Here is a 17,728-nt window from a genome sequence, read left to right as displayed (position 1 = left end):
CAGGTATCCACCCAACTTTCAGCCCCAAAACCATCCATCCTTCTTTCCCCAATTCCCTGAGCCCAGACCACTGAATCCGGGAGAGGGGAGGCCAAGGGTGGAGGGGTACCCAAATCTTCCCAACCCGGGGTATTACCAGAGGAGGGATAGCTACCCTTCCCGGGATCAGCCCAGGGGAGAAAACAGGGCCCCGTATCAGCCTGAGCGGGTTTCCCAGTTAGAGCGCCAGGTTCAAAACATGGCGCGGGATATGGGTCATATACTGAGGGCGCAGCAGAACCCTCAGATCAGCGTGCCGGCGCAGAACGCACCCAACTCTGGACCTGGTGCTCCAGAACAATGACGGGGGCAGCACCCCGATAACTCACCGGTTCCCAGGGAGGAGGCACAAAGGGAAGGGGGGTGTAAAGCCTTGGAGGAAGCTTCCTTCCTCACTTGTAAACAGCCCCTGGAAACCCAGGAACCGGAAACAAAATCTCTTGCCCCTGAAAGTCTGCCTCCTAAGGAGCAGAGGGGGGGTAGGAGAAACAAAAGACCCAAACAGACTCAGTTTGAGGAGGAGGTACAGATCTTCCAATTTGAGGGAGAGGGATCCTCAGAGGATCCTGGGGAAAGGATCTTCTCCTTCAGAGAGGGGGGAACTCCTCCCAAAGAAAAATGGGTCCCTAGGGATGCAAATCCAGACTGGGGAGATGTGGAGACTGAGCTACCGCCGCCCACCATCTCATCCCAGAACCAACAGCAAGAAAATCCCCGGGTTCAAACCCATACTGGGGACTGCCTCCAAAAAGGGGGGGGCGGCCCAGAACCGGAACCAGGGGAACCCACAATGGCTCTGATCTCCAGTTGCCAACTTTTTCTTTCAAATTCCCAAGGCTCTCCACAGAATTCTGCCCAAATCTCTTCGCTAGCAATGTCCAAAACCAGAAAGTTAGCCCACCAGTTGTCCAAAAATGTGCATTATCTGTGCCCCCTTGAGGAGAAGGAGGGAAGATATTATGCCCCGGTACAAGTACAGGGGCAGGGTACAATCTCGGCACTGGTGGACACTGGATCTCAAGCTACCCTTCTGTCCAGAAGGGCCTTTGATGAACTGAATGCAGGAAGGGGAGAGAATTACCAAATTCCTCTCACCTCTCTTCCTGGACAACTGCAGAACTTTGACGGGAAGGAAATTCCCGTTGAGGGGACTGCAGACTTGGACATTAAGATCGGGCGACACAAGTTGAAACACCCGGTCATAGTTGTGACCCCGGAGGGCACCCCTTGTTTACTAGGGAATGACCTCCTGAGAAGGTTGTCACCCCTAATTGATTGCGTAAACAAGGTCCTCTGGACCCAGACTAGCCGACCGATAAAATTAAAACAGAGTGTCAACCATGTTAGTTTAAACGGCACATGCCACATGGTTGAACAAAAATCTGACCAAGTAGAATTTCACTTCCAGAACAACCAAATTCCAGACGTGACAGTCATAGCAGTAAGACAACAGACTGGTGATGGGGGGTCCTCTCTATTTCTGAAAATCAACCTTCCTTCCAGTCTAAAGTGGTATTCCACGCTGGAAGGAAACACTCTGAAATTCTATACCAATCCACAATCTGAAACTCCCACTCCTATAGTCCAGAAAGATGTGAAATCAGCTCAGAGCCTGGCTGATATTCAGCAAATTGGAGAGCAGTTGTTCATCCCTGTTCAGTTAAATGATGGGAAGGACTCTGTTCTCGCTCGAGTGTGTGTGAACAACGGTAAGAGCTTCATCAGCGAAGCCATGTTTCGCCAACTTCCAAAAGATCCAGCCATTCCCACCTTCAAACTGAAAGACAAATGGGAAATGGACCTGGAAGCACCCAATTCAAAACATCTCCTGCCAAGCAGGTGTATGCTCAAAATCTCCATTGGCAACAAGAGCATAGTCCATAATTGTTGGGTCGTGCGAGACGTCACTGCCGCCTTTTACTTAGGCAGTGACATTCTCAATCGCTTTGCCATTAGTTTGGACCTAATAAACTTCAAAGCTTGGTCCCGATTAGCGGATAATCCCATGGGCTTTGATGATCCAGAAAAAGCATTTAGGTCAGCTCAATTGCTACCTTATGCAGTTGAAATTCAGATCAAAGAGGAAATCACCATCCCAGAAAGGACCCGACAATTCTCCCTGGAAGTGAAAGTCAAAAGGGGACAAGAGTTGAAAAACCCTGATGCTTACATACATCTAAATGCTTCTCTCCAACAGCAAGGGTTGGGGGTAAACCCAACTCCATTAGTCAACATAGAACATGACACCATTCTAATAGAGGTGGATAACAGCGACTTAAAGAGTATTACTCTAGCCGCAGGCACCATTATTGGAATGGCGGTTGATGACCGACATTTTTCCATTGACTTAGTAAATGAACTGTTAGGACCAATCCCCAAGGACTGTTTTGACAGTGACAGTGAGGACAAAACAACACCAGACAGGATTTTTACCCGGCATGGGGGGAACTTCCTGGTGTACACTTCCTGCCCTTATGGTAAGGAAGATGTGACTTGTGACTTCAGGAGGGATGAGGTCATTTTCCAGGTCCATGAGGGATGCCTTTCCCACCTGAAGCCTCCAGTCCAAATCAGCACTCTGACCAGGGACTTCTCCACCCAGCTGGAGGAGGCCGCTGAAATAGCCAGACCAGAAGTCTTTCCAGGCTTCAGGCAGATGGTGGAAGAGAGAGTCAACCTAGCGGATGCGTGTGTGACTCTGGAACAAAAGCAAAAGTTGAAACAAGTTTTCTTGGATTTCCAAGATCTCTTTGCGGTAGACTCATATGACTGTGGTCGCACTGACATCCACACAACAACAATCCCCACGGACCCTGGCATGACTCCTGTGTTTGTGAAGCAATATCGCTTGCCTCTCGCATCAATGGAGTCCCTTACTGAAATAATTAAGAACCTTGAGTCCCGGGGAATAATCCGTCCAGTCCACAGCACCTTCAATAATCCGGTGCTGGGAATATTGAAGCCAAACGGCCAGTGGAGACTCTGTGCCGACCTCAGGGAGCTCAACAAACGGGTCCATACTTCCCGATGGCCTCTGCCCTACATTGACCAAGGGCTGGCCCAGATCCAGGGGTCACAGGTATTCACTGCAATAGACCTGACCAATGGATACTGGACTGTGCCTGTCAGTAGGGAGGACCAATACAAGCTGGCTTTTACCTTTGGGGGCCAGCAGTACACATGGACCCGGACTCCCTTCGGATACCTCAACTCCGGTAATGAGTTCAATATTTTCCTACATAAGGCCATGCCCGACCTGGGTGCGAGGGGTAACCTGGCTTATGTAGATGATGTCCTCATCAAAAGCTCAACTGTTGAGGAACACATAGCGGAGATCCGTTATGTTCTAACACAGTTGAGGGCCGCCGGAGCAAAACTTTCCTTTCAGAAAGCACAGTGGTGTAGAACCCGTGTTAATTTCTTGGGGCATGAGATTACTCCTCAGGGCCTCTGTCCCCAGGAAAAGAAAGTGGAAGCACTTCAGAAACTGAAAGACCCCACAACTCTGCGGGAACTAAGGAGCCTCCTTGGACTGACTAATTACAGCAGAAAGTTCATTGAGGGCTACGCAGAGATCACCAGACCCCTGATTCATCTCCTGAAGGGGGGGGTCAAGTGGGAATGGGGTCCAGAACAAGCCGAGGCAGTAAAACAACTCAAAAGAAGCCTCTCACAAGCGCCTTGCCTAGCTTACCCGGTCAGAAACAAGGAGTTCTTCCTGAAGACAGGGTTCTCTAATACGTGCTTGACGGCAGTATTATATCAAAAGCATGACAAGGTCAATAAAGTAATCTCCTATGCGAGCAAAACTTTATCCTCTGTGGAGGAAAAATTCAACGATTGTGAGAAGGCACTCCTGGCAACGGTGTGGGCATTGAAGAATTACCGCCCGTTTATCCAGGGGGAACACATCATAGTGGAGACTCCACACCAGCCTCTGCAATATCTCCAAAGTGACAGAATCCGGGCCGGAAATGTGAGTAATTCCCGAATTACTTCCTGGATTCTGTCAATGCAAGGCTTTCCTGTGGAGGTCAGATATGGCCAAAACAAGAAGAGTCCCCTCGCGCAAGGTCTGGCTGACTTGCATGATTGTGCCAGAGAAAACTGTCTCGAGGACGAAAGTCTGAAAATCAAGGACAACATGGAGGCATACCTTAATTCCCCACACAAAGTCTTTGAAGAAGACAAGTGTGAGGGAATGCCCACTGTGTATGTGGATGGATGCTCTTACCATGTTGACAACAACGGGGAGAAAGAACTGGTGGCCGGCGTAGGGAATGCATGGGTGAATGAGTCCCCAGAACCCTCCGCTGGATACAAAATTGGTCCCCGAAGTAGTCAGGTGGCAGAATTGATGGCTGTGCATCAGGCCATCCTCACTGCTGTCCAGCATCAACTCCGCGAACTGGTCATAATCACAGATTCGGATTATGTACGGAACGGGTTTGTGGAGCACCTGGTTAATTGGAAAACCAGAGGCATGTTGTGTGCTAACAACAAACCCTTGAAACATGGGAAGTTGATCCAAAACATTGATGATCTGGTCACCTCGAATGAGATGACCATCTATTGGAAAAAGATCAAGGGTCATTCCAAAGTAGAGGGACCAGACAAAACTGGAAATGACTTAGCTGATCAGCTGGCCAAAACCGGGGCCATCCAAGGGGATCTAATTGAGATTGAGTCCCTGTTGGGGGAAATCCAGGTCACTGCTATCACTAGGTCCCAGACAAATGCTCACAACAACCTTTCAATTGCACAATGGAGTAAGGAGACCCCTGATGCTGATTTGATTACCGCTCAGAAGGGGGATCCAATTATTGGTAAATTTTACCAGCACCTGAGGACCCTGAGAACTTTCCCCTTACGGATACCGATTACAATGGGAAAGAGGACCTAAGAGTGTTGATGAAATGTCCAAAAATGTTCCGAATCCAAGACGGGTTGTTGGTAAGGAAATCCAAAGCTGGCCACGATCAGTGGGTGGTTCCTACCTCATTCCGAAGCCTGATGTTAAGTCACGCCCATGATGCGGCCACTGCCGGTCATAGGGGGTTTCACACAACACTGGAAATCTTAAGAGAGGTTGCATACTGGCCACACATGGGCCAGGACCTCAACCAATATTTGAAGGGTTGTCTTGTGTGTGCACAATTTCAGCCGACATCCCTCACACACCGGGCGCCTTTACAAAAGAGGGGGATGACCCTGCCATGGTCAGATTTACAAATCGACTTTGTAGGCCCTGTGATTCGCTCGGCTAGGGGGAATAAGTACATGTTGACTGTGACATGCTTGTTTACCAAGTGGGTGGAATGTCTCCCAGCCCCAAATTGCAAGGCAGAAACTGCAGCTGCCTTGATGATTAACCACATCTTTTCCCGTTTTGGTCTACCTCAAAGGATTGAGTCAGACAGAGGTAGCCACTTCACCAGTGAAGTAATGACAAAGATGTGGGAGATACTGGGGGTCAAGAGAAAGCTGCATATTGCTTATAGACCAGCTTCTTCTGGGGCAGTAGAGAGATATAACCGGACAATTGTGAGCATATTAAAGAAGTTTGTGGCAAATTCTGGGCCAAGTTGGGATATCCGATTACCTCTGGTCCTAATGGCTATCAGATCTACCCCTTCATCTGCAACCAAAATGTCACCATTTGAGTTGATGACTGGGCGCAAGATGGTGCTTCCTCAGCATTTGCTCTACAGGACCCAAGAGCAGACACTGATAAATGCCTCCACTACTCATGAGTATGTGGAGAATTTAAGGAAACACCTCCAACATGCTTTTGCTTATGCTCAGCGGAATCTAGAAAGATCAGCTGATAGCATGAAGACCCATTATGACCTGAAAACTTCCAGGAAGGAATATCAGGTGGGAGACCGGGTCTATCTATACAACTTCCAAAGAAACCAGGCCAAGCAGCGCAAATTTTTGCCTACATGGAAGGGACCCTTTGAGATCATCGACAAGATCTCCCCTGTGGCCTACAAAATCCACATCCCCAAAGGTCCTTTGGCAGCGGGGGAAAACAAGTGGGTACACATAAACCAGTTGAAGTGTTGCCATCCCAGGCACGCTCTGCAACAACTGGAGGAATCCTCTGGAATCCTAGCGGGTACTGTCTCAGACTAATTCAGTTCCAACCATAAAACATACCACATCTAGTCTCTAAAATATTGTGATTTGCATGAAACTGTCTCTTAGTTATACTGTTTTTTATCAAAATAAGAATGTAATGTTTCGTTATGGTGAAATGCATATGCTGCCCCACTATCTCAACAGTGGTGCAAAAACGTCTATGAGTAGGTATTGCCGCTCTTCCTTTGTCGTCCTAGGAGAAAGAAAATCTGAAGACGGGCCAAGGAGGACGATCCGGAGACCGGGAACGAAGATCCAATGGGCCCAGTGGACCGCCCAATATTCACATCAGGACCGGCGAGGAGAACCCATCGATCAGTACCGGATGGAGAAGAAGATGCTGAACTGTGCCATCTACAGAAGAGGAAGAAGATTATGCGGACAGACCGGTGCATGGGTCAAAACCCTTGTGCACGCGACTCCCCATCGACTCAAATTCAAGGGGCAGTCACGTGGGGGGGGCTTGTTGGGTTGTCCTGACCCACGTTTAAGCTATCATGCCACCACATTTGGTGCTGTGGGCTTAGAAAATTCAAGATGGCGGAAAACCCACATGTGCGCCGAAATCCAGGAAAGCTGCGCAGTTTGTGCGCACACTAAAATGGTTGCCTCACTTGCCACCCACCAGTGCGAGAATGGAAGGCCGGGTTGCCATGAGGGAAATGGGTTGCCAAAGGAAAAACAGTAGCGCCGGTTAGCTTCAAAGCGCTTTAAAACCACCATTGGACTACCCGCACAGTAGTCTGAAACCATTGGGAATGGAAATGCTGATTGCCAAATGCAACCTAGAATTGTGGGGAATTCATTTCTTAAATCCCAAAAATGGGTGCAGTACCAGTACTCACCACTATCCAAAAGCCGGCGTTTTAAAACCACTCTGTTTCCCTGAAGGCAAGTCAAAATGCCTATTTTCAAACATTGCAATATGTGCAAAATATTTACTGAACACCAGCAGACATTTGGCAGAATGGAGTTTTGTGTGCCTACAAAATCTGGGAAATGAAGATCATAAGACAAGGTTTATAACAAGACTGGCTGAGCTGTGGATTGCAGCAGTTTAAGTTGCACTGGATTTAAAGACACTAAAATCGAAAATGTTTAGATTAAATGAGTGACCTATGTTTGGTGTCACATGCCTTTGTAACTGCTTAAATGTCATAGTTTTAAACTTAGAATCAGCCTTCTAGCTGCATATGTGAAAATGTTTAGTTTTATTTGAATGCAGGAACTGGGGAACAAAAAGTGACATTTTATCTGAACCTGGCTTAAGGAACTGAATTCTGCCTGGCAACTACCCCCATCAGGAGTGAAACTTGAGTCACAGCTGTGTTCCCAGGCCTAGCTGCCCTTTTGCTGCTCACACTAAGGATATGCCATCTATCTGATAATTGAATTACCTGTGCTCTGCAGGAAAGTGAACAAAGCCCTGTCCTTGCTCAGGCAAAGGTTTTATTGGCAGGAGTCGTAAATGGTCGTAAAAAGTGGCTTCCTCCTGAGGAAAGGGGAGGAGCACTGCCTGTGAGAGCAAGCTGGCTTGGCAGAACTGGAAAAACCAGAAATGCAACCTTGTGCTGAGGGTAAACCACACCCCTTTGGAGCCAGAACATAACTTTAAAAAGATGAATAACTCATAGAGCGGACATGTGAAAATGTTATAAATGATACCATAATTCTTGTGATTTTTCTGCCCACATTTTAAGAGGTTTTTCGACCCGGTGGCGTGTTCAGGGGGGTTTTAGCGGAAAAGTGGGGATAACTCTAAATGTATGCATGTTAAAAATCTGAAACTTCATCAGTGAATGTCCGTACTCCCTGCGCACATGTATGTAAAGTTGGGTCAATGTCAGAAATTGCAAAATCAGTTAAAAAGTGAAATATGTGCCATTTCTGAATGCAAGCTCCCAGGAAGAGCAGAGTTTGAACAGGGGATACCTCCTGTAATGCATGATGGGTGCATATGATTTTAAAACAATATGTACCTCTGCAAACATGTATTTGTTTCAAATCTAGATTTGTGTGTAAGTTGACAGGAGGAGTGGACTTTCTGCAGGCTGTAAAATGACATCCCTCTGACTCACAGTTCATTCCCCAATCAAATGATAAATGGAGGTTTGATCAATTAGAAGCTGAGAGAGAGTTAGGGTCAGTGATGCTAGAACACACCCACATTCTAAACACATAAAAGCAGACAGGCAGGACAGATAGGGACCTTCAAAATCCATCTGCCGCTGGAAGCTCTGCCGGAAAAATCCATACTTACCTCCATCAAACCTCCAGAGAGCCAAACTAGAGACTTCAATCTATCCAGAACTAAGAGACCAGACCAGAGAGAAAGCAGTGCTGTACCCAGAGAGACCCAGACCAGCAGAGAGAGCTGACCCAGATCACTGTGAAGTGCAGAGGCCAGACCAGACCAGACCAGAGTCCAGTCTAAAACCCTGACCAGATCCGTGACGAGGCCCATTTCACTCAAGAATATAGTGTGAGTACATAGTAAAACTGTGTAGAACCCATCTCTTAGTTAAAATAATATAATTCAATCCATTTTAACCTAAGTAGAACTGCAGCTTAGCAATTGTGTTAACCTGCCATCATTTTTAAAGCTGAAAAAGTGTGCGTTTAAAATTTCAAATCTGAAAAACGACCTTTATTCAATCGTTCATATCTCCGCAACCATTTGTGCTAGAGACTTGCAGTAACTTTCATTTGGAAGCTGAGATCCTAGGCTTTCCTAGGACCCCAAAACGATAGAGATAGTCCTTGTGGTTCCTCTGTAATAGCGCTCGGCGCATCCGCGAATTTTGCCGCGATTTGCAAATTTCTTCACATGTAAAAACTGCTGCTGCTTGCCTTCCATTTGCCAGAAATTCGTTTAACCTGCTAACTATCCCTGCCTCATTGCTAGTGTGAGCCTGGACTAATATTAACTAGATACCACTCACCCTGAACCTCTGAAAGGGAATTAAAAAGCCTTTCCAGCATATTTCTCATCCATTGCTAGCACATATCAAAGCATTTGGGCCTGTGTTTTCAAAACTCCTATCTGTGTTTTCAAACTTCTGTAGTCTAAGCTTGCTGGGGTGAACTGAATCACATTTTATTGCATTTCTGAGAACTATGTGTTTTCCTTCCATTTCCTTGCCTTGCATCAAGGGGGGGAGGGGATTGCCAGAGAAAAGTGATCACATTGTTTGGTTGAAACCATATTGAGTATTTTCTGTACTGCATTCATTGAATATTGCATCCACCTGAGCTTACATAAAGCATCCTCTACCACATTATACTTTTGTTCCTATTTACCAGTGTGCTACCTTATCCATTTCATCTCAACTCATTAGTGATTATAAGAAGTGTGCTAGTGCCAGATTCTCCGTTGTTGATCTTTATCATATCAGATTAAGTGTGCTATTCAATTATTAATTTATTATAAAGTGTGATATATATATATTTTAAATTATCAAATAAACCTTTTAAACTTGCAAAACAGAACTACTTCTTGGCTCAGTGGGGTCAGGGGGATTCCAAGAGAGGGGTGTTATATAGGGGTAGTCATCCAGAACGCAGGAACTGGACATAAAGATATATCAATAAGGGTTTCCATTCAGTATCCCAGACTAGGCATTGACTTAGCTGTAGTGTTGAATTGAATCCTCTTACACTACTTAGGCCAGTGGAGCATGCTGTGTCAATGGATTTTGGTATGGAGCACTCAGGGGTTTAATTGAGTCGAATTGCACTTGCTTGAACATATTTTTTGACCCAACTTCCTTTGGGTTTACAAACGGATGTTTAGCAGGACCAACCATTGTGTGATGCTGAGTCATCATCTAGTGTAGGGTTGTGAAACGTTTGGCTTTCCAGATGTTTTGACCTATGACTCATATGATCCCTCACCATTGACTATGCTAGGTACATTGATGGTACTTGTAGTCTGAAACATCTGGAGAGCCAAAGGTTGCATCCCCCATGGGATAGTCTCTATGACAGTCTATGACAGTGGCCAGACAGACCACATTGAGTCCAATTACGGTGCTGCATCCAATTTGCCTTTTTTGCATTGCTAGGGTTTTTACTTATAGTGTGTTAACCACATGCTTCCTAATAAACAAAAAGTACCCAATCTCCGTATGGGTTCTGTGGATAGACATGATTGCATCAATTGTTGAAAATCAATGATCCCATAGGTCAATGTCCTGATTCGCCTATCGCTTGATGTGCCTTGCACTCTGAAGTACATTGCACTGAGAATGGGTGTGTGTGGCTGGCTGACATACCCAAAAGCAGACATTGGGGGAGGCGAGAGTTGGTGTGCTGCTGCATCCTGGGACCTACTGTGCGCTTTCCCACCTGTTGCCTCTCCGTGGCATGGTGAAGTTCGTTACAAAGCATTGTGGTGCAAGTGTCCCAGAAACCATGCATTGTAGGGTTGAGGACCGGTCCTTCTATGACCACATTCATGTTTTGATGATTTCAGGCAACCGTCTCATGTGTGAAGGTTTGGTAATCTGGGGAAAGGGTCGAGGTGTCAAAAAGTTATGTAGCCAGTAATATCTGGAGGGTCCTAACAGGTATGTATGCAAAGGTTGCTGCAGATTGTTCAGACGGTGTGAAATTTATAAGGAACAATGCTTCGCCAAGCCACAGAACCACAAACAAATTTACAGTTTTGGTGGAAAGGTGCTGTGTCTCCAAATGTCATGTAGCCAGTAATGTCTGGAGGTTCCAAATGGGTACCTATGCAAAGTTTGCTGCAGATGTGTGAAACAGTGTGGAATCATACAAGGAACAATGCTTGGTCAAGCTACAAACCCACAAATAAATTTTGACTTGTGCTGAAATCCAGGGAAAATAGTGGGGTGTCCACATGTCATGTAGCCAGTAATGTCCCGAGGGTCCTAAAAAGTAACTATGAAACATGTGGTGCTGATTGGTGAATCGATGTGGAATTGTATAAGGAACAACGCTTCGCTAAGCCACAAAACCACAAACAAATTTGGACTTGTGCTGAAATCCTTTGAACGGGGTGGGATGTCCAAATGTCATGTAGCCAGTATTGTCCAGAGGGTCCTAACAAGTGCCCATGCACAATTTGATGCAGATTGGTGAAACAGTGAGGAATTGTCCAAAGAACAATGCTTTCCCACAAACCCAGCGACAAACCCACACAATTTCACTTTTATAAATATAAATGAGTTTGGTACAACACCACTAAATGTGGTCCCACTGATTTAGTATGTTTGTATTTATTTTTGATTTATAGGGTGCTTTTGCCAAACTGCTGCACATGAAATGTAAAAAAGCAGTGCAATCAATGCATCAAACAAAATGTTGCCAAAACTACGGGAATTAAGGCATCGAGGTGAGAAGATAGATCAAATACGTAGTGGAGCTCAAGGGCTAGGAGATCAAAAGGGACTGGGCAGCAGGGGGCTTAGGAACAGAAAGGAGACAATGGGCCTCATTACGGGTCGGGTGGTCCGGAAATAACAGTGGCGGTAAACCCGTCACCACTGTTAATTCCGGACCCCCCGATCTCGAGTCCTGCAGGCGGGAGGTGGCGTTCCCGCCAGGTCTGACCTGACGGGTTTAACACCACCCGCCTGCAGGCGGACGTGGAAACACCAGCACCATCACGAGATGGTGCCGGTGTTTCCACTTCCCCATTCCCATTGAGTCCTATAGGACTCAATGGGAATGGGGATTTACTGAATTCCACCTCCGGATTCCCGGGACAGCGGGGTCGTAATGCCCCGGTAATTCCGGGAATCACGGAGGCGGAATGGTAAAACGAGTCCTGCGGTAACCGAGCAGGAAACACTGGCAGGTTACCACTGGACTCGTAATGAGGCCCAATGTAATTCAGAGTGGAGAAAATGAGAGGGGATATGCATAGAAACCAAGGAGCAAAGAAAACCTGATGCAAGCCCATGGACACACTTGAAAGTAATACAGAGGAAGAGAAATTGGAGACAACCTTTGAAGGCTAGCCAACAAGAAGAAAGAAGGGAAGAGGAAATGGCAGAGGTAGGAAGAATAGAACAGGAGAGCAGAATTAAAGATGGGGCACAAAGGAACCAGATGTAAAGCAGGAAGACATGAGCAATAATCAAGATGAGAAAATAAAAGGGAAGTGATCAGTAGTTTGGTAGCATGAAAAGTGACAAAGGGACAATCTTTTATAATATTTTAAAGTTGAAAACGACAAGATTGTGCAATTTTAGAGATATGAGAAGGAAACGAGAGAGAGGAGTTAAAAAAGCACCCACTTTGTGAGCCGAAGAAGAAAAATGACAAAGAACAGAGGGACAGCTAATAGAGGGGGGAGAAAATGGAGGAGGGAAAGTGGTGAACCGTAGGCCCTCTAAGATGAGGTAGCACTCTTAAATGATGGATGGGGAGGCAGAAATTACTCAAACACCAATAAAAAGATTGACTCAGGAAGTTGGCGAAAGGTACACTGTTTCATTACCAAATTCCCTAAAACATGGAGTACTACGGACATCGACAGATGTTTCATGGCAAGATCTCAACGAATAACATAAAAAAATGCTTTAATAGTAAAACTTTGTCATCACTGACGTCACGCAATGTGGCAAAATGTAAAAACTTAAACTGGATTGTGGTTGGATAACGGGTAACATCTAGATATACTTTCAATGGGGTGTGGGGTTGTGATTGGGTCTCTATTGCCAGGTGGGCAATTAAGCCCTCCTCTAGTACAAGTCATCTCAATCGTCATAAAATACACAACAATTTATTGGTTCACAAACTAAAGAACTCTTTGATATGTGGCCCTCTATAATTGGTTGGCACGCTTGTACCCTTCTAGAATATTCAACTTGCTAGCAGCACGCATCGTGGGACCCCAGGTGTTGGTGGGTTTGGCTTGACCATACCTCCTCAACCAGTTAGCCCAACATCTATTATCACTCTTACTTTCTGTCATTCAATTATTCAATTAGCCTTTGAACATGTCTTTGCAAGCTTCACAACTCCTGAAATAAAAAGGCAGTGTGAGCAAGCTCTCATCTTCTCGTGTGAGTGTCGTCTGCCCAAGTCTATTTCCATCTGGGTCATCTGACTCGAGACAATGTTCAAGCTTCTTCTCTGCATTTAAAGGTTTTAAAATAAAATAAACTTGGGACTCATTGTCCTTTTACTGTACCTTGGCAGGGGCTCGACCCGTCTCTTTCATTCATTGTAACTCTTGAAACTAGACAGCCAGTTCTCGGCCACACTGGCGTGTTAACACTGGGCCAGAGAAGCCCTCTTGAATTCTTTCTTGCTTGTCAGCTACTTTTATTAACTGCGCCACACTTTCAACTTTCCTGCTCATGGGGTCCCAGTTTGCTAAAACACGATGTGGAACATCCAGATTCTTATGCACATATATACCTTGGCACATCGCTGCAATCTATTCACTACGTATAGTCAGCCTTTATGAGTACATAGTCTGCTTGTGTTACAACATCTGTACAATTATAAAATGGTTTGTATTTTCTTCCGTGCTCTTCCACACTTGTAGTCTTCATTTTACAGGTGAACGTTTACTCCATTCTTACTTCATCATCAGGTCTATATGTTCTCTTTACTTTCACTTCTGTCATCTCTTCTCGGTGTGTCAGTTTTACATGTTGTGACGTTACCAGTCAACTCTTTCATCCATATTCTCTTGCTCTTCAGGGAGCTTCCCTAAGAGGCTCTCAGCTCTTCGTGGACACATAAAGAACGGTTTTCTCAATGGGTACTTTGCTTCAAAGGATGCTTGTGTTATTGTCATCATTACAGGTGTCTTGCTTGTCACCATTTCCGGTTCACAACATATAGGCAATTTAGGGGTGGGACTTCCTTTAGAGGCGTTTGGCTCCTCCTCTACAGTGGGTGCTGGAAAAAAGAGAATTTCAATTTTACTCGTGCTCAAATGAAGAAAATGAGGATGCATCCATGCTTGGATGGCAAGTAAACCATCAACAATAGCATAATGCAGGGAATCAGAAAAGGAAGAAAACAAGATGAATAGTTGGGAGTCGTCTTCATAGAAGTGTGCAGACCGGCCAAAAAAGGAGACAACTGAAGAAAGAGGAGCAGTATGTACAAAGAAAAGGAGAGGACCTTGGACTGTTTCTTGCAGCGCACCATGGGCAAGCTGATCCACATTATGAAAAGCACTGAAAAAGCAAAAGGAATATGAATAGAAGAACATTTTGCGTGTTTAGAATATAGCAAAACATTTGAGACAGAAGAAGTGTCATTTCAGTACAATCGAAAGGGGTGAACATGGGATTTGGAAGGTGCAAGGAGAGAGTTAAGGTTGATATAATAGGAGACCTGAGGGTAGACCACGTGTTTCAAGATCTTTGACTGATAGGACAAGAGAGAATTAGGATGATAAAAGGTAAAAACGTATCCAAAGAGGATGTTCTTAGAAGTGGGAGAATAGTGGCAACTTAGAAGTCAGCAGGGAAAGTGGCAGAGGAGAGGTTAGATAATCTAGTAAACAAGGAAAACGCTTGGTGATGAGAGTAGATGGAATGGGATCAAGAGAAGAGGCAGTAGGGTGAGCATGTGTGGAGCCAAGGATAGTGTAGTGTGCACAAATACACAGGCCTTTGCATGCCACTTGGACATTACTTTCTGTAGTATATCCTTGACATCTTAGGTCTGGACTCGGTCATCCTTTCTTGTCCTGATGTTCTGGACTGCAACTCCCATGATCTATAAAAACCCATGATCTATAAACATGTTTCGGCTCTGAAGGCATCACAGGTGTTGTGGTTCACCATCTAATTGACACTGGCCTTTGCTTCCCACTCTACTGCCTTGAATAATGAGGGCATATATGGTGACCATTGCCTGATGTAGTGATCTTCATTGACCTAGTGTTGGGCATGTGGGGGGACACTTGTAGTGTTCTGGATCTCCCTTTTTACATGTGTGTTCACATTGGGCACACAACCCTGTGTTTGCCGTGTGATGCCCTTGCACTTTCCATCCTCCTCCCCTTTTTGCTGCTTGTGAAATTTGAGTGCAGGGATATGCAAGCCAATGATCATGGTTGTTTGTGAGCAGTGGGGGTAGTGTCACTGTCAGCTGTTGCCTTTTTTGAAAAAAGGTAACTGATGCCTCAAGGCAAATAGCATAACATGTCCAATGAATGGCTCAACCAAAGTACTGCAACAACGTTCACTGTGTATCTTCTGCATGCACATTTACATTGTATGTAAGCACAATCAGGAATAGAATGTGTAAAACGTAATGGCCTTAGCCAGTCTTAAACTCAGTTTATATGGGCATTGTAAATGCACTATGCATGCCCATGACCCTATTCAATACCCAAAACTCAGCTGTGCCGCCAGGGCTTCTATCCTCTTGTGCAGGTGCTTCATTATCTGTTGTGGGGATTCCATGCATTTGCATTCTTCCTACCGGCACCCACTGTCTGAGGTTTCTGACTGTGCCTTTTGTTGCATTTGAATTTGCACACAACATTATGAGTAGACACCATGACATACAGAGAATGGGGCTTCAAGGGCAGAAAGGTCATCATCCAGGTATACCAACCGAGTCTTACATGGAGGTGAGAGCAGAGTCTATTGCAGTGTGTTCTATGGGAGGCATGAAGATGGAGGCAATGTGGCCTTGTGGCGTGCTTGCTATACTTGACTTATGGGATTTCACCATGCTGGTGTATGGTGCTCGAGCCTGTGATAGATTCACGTGTAAACTGACACAGTGTGGGTGATTCAGAGACTTTACATTTGTGGTGATGGGTTTCCACATTTCATTTCTCCATTCCTGTGTGCTTCTTCGGTATGTGTGCAGGTATGTTTTGGTGATATGTGCAATGTACTGTTCCATGAATACTTGTTCCAGAAGGTCAAGTGTCAGAACATGGAAAAAAGGGATTTCATACCGATGTCCAGTGGGAGAGTGCTGCCATTTGATAATTTGTCCCACCTGCCTGAATGTTAAAAAACGGTGTACTTCAGTAGCCTTTTAGCATGGTCTCCTGGCGTTTGTGGTACCATCAGCATGTATCGTTGGAGGCATCTAGCCCTTTTAGATTCCTTTACGGATCAGTATGTGCACGCTGTAGGAGGAACGGCTTACATTTATCTGTCACTGAACCTTCTTAAACTTATGAATTGTGGAGATTTTGTTTCATTGATCAGTGTTGTTCCTCTTCAGACACATGGACAGCAACGCATCTGGTGAACTTATGGCTATCACAGACTTGGTTTGCATTGGTGATGCATTAGCTATATGTATGGTGTGTTAGGTAGCTCAAGCAGTGATTTTGTTTATTGTAATGGGATGGTTCTGTCACGTCTTTGATCACTTGACATTGCAAGAAAGTGGAAATGTCCTACTCGAGTGATGTGCTTATCAGTGTGTGTTTGTATTGAGGCACATATTTTGAGGCAACATTTGTTGGCACTGCAGAAATATGTAATCTACATGTATACAGTAAAATGTTGTCAAGGATAGAAGTAGTAAAGGTAGCACAAAATAAGAACAAGCACTGGCAAAGCCAATAGTTTTGTTGTTTGTGCAGGCGTAGGATAGGTGTTTGCCAGGCACTGCCATAGTGGTACTCCCTAGAAAAGAAAGCAGCAGCTGGAACTTGGTGTGATTACTTGGGCATATGATAGCAGTGCCTGACACATGCTTATCTAATACCTATAGATCAGCCAGCACTATTGTCCTTGCCAAGGCTTGTTTTGAGCAAGGAAGAGGTATACATCCTATGGCTGAGGCACACTTGTCTAAGGCATTTCTATTACATCAATTGCACATTTACAGCTGAATTTAAGTTAGCAACACTGAGCCGACTGCTTAAACATAACACTGGTGTGGCAACGTTTGATGTTACTGCTTTAAAGAGCTAGCTCAAGGAGATCCCTGATGTATTTGTTTTGGGACAGGAGGGGCAGTTTGTGGGTGTATATGGCCATAGGTTGTCCACACATATTTAATGTCCATGGCCTTATGTAGCATCGAGGTCAATGGGTGGGTAAATAATCAAATAGCCCTCAAAATCTGTGTGCCCCTCCTCAGATGACATATCCCTCCTAGACCTAACTTCAATGCAATAGATTTGGCTTATACATCTCGATTAAGCATTTCAAGGAACGGCTGGGGTCTATGAGAAGGGTGGGGTACATGTTCATTTTCACTGCATTTTTCAAATATTATAAATGGACACAGAAGGGTGTCTTTGTGATAAACTTTATATTTTAAACACCAATGTCATTCAATTGATTGGTTTTGTTTATTTCACATTCTATGGCCACATCAACAACAATAATCTTCAAAATAATCATTAATTAGCCACCGTGTTGGTCTTCCTCATCACAGGGCTTACTACACGAGACCTAGGGCCCGATTCATGGAATAGAATTGTGCATAAAAACAGGCACTTGCGTACAAAACGCATACAAGCGCCTGCTTGGAACACATTGTGCGTGGCTTACCTGAGACATGCGCTGAATCCGTGCAGGTCGAGCACGTCACTGTGATAGAACAAACGCCTTGCGCGAGACAC

Source organism: Ambystoma mexicanum, chromosome 4p, assembly GCF_040938575.1.
Source record: "Ambystoma mexicanum isolate Mex_15411 chromosome 4p, UKY_AmexF1_1, whole genome shotgun sequence".
NCBI classification, from domain to species: domain Eukaryota; kingdom Metazoa; phylum Chordata; class Amphibia; order Caudata; family Ambystomatidae; genus Ambystoma; species Ambystoma mexicanum.
Note: the sequence above shows the minus strand (reverse complement) of the source record.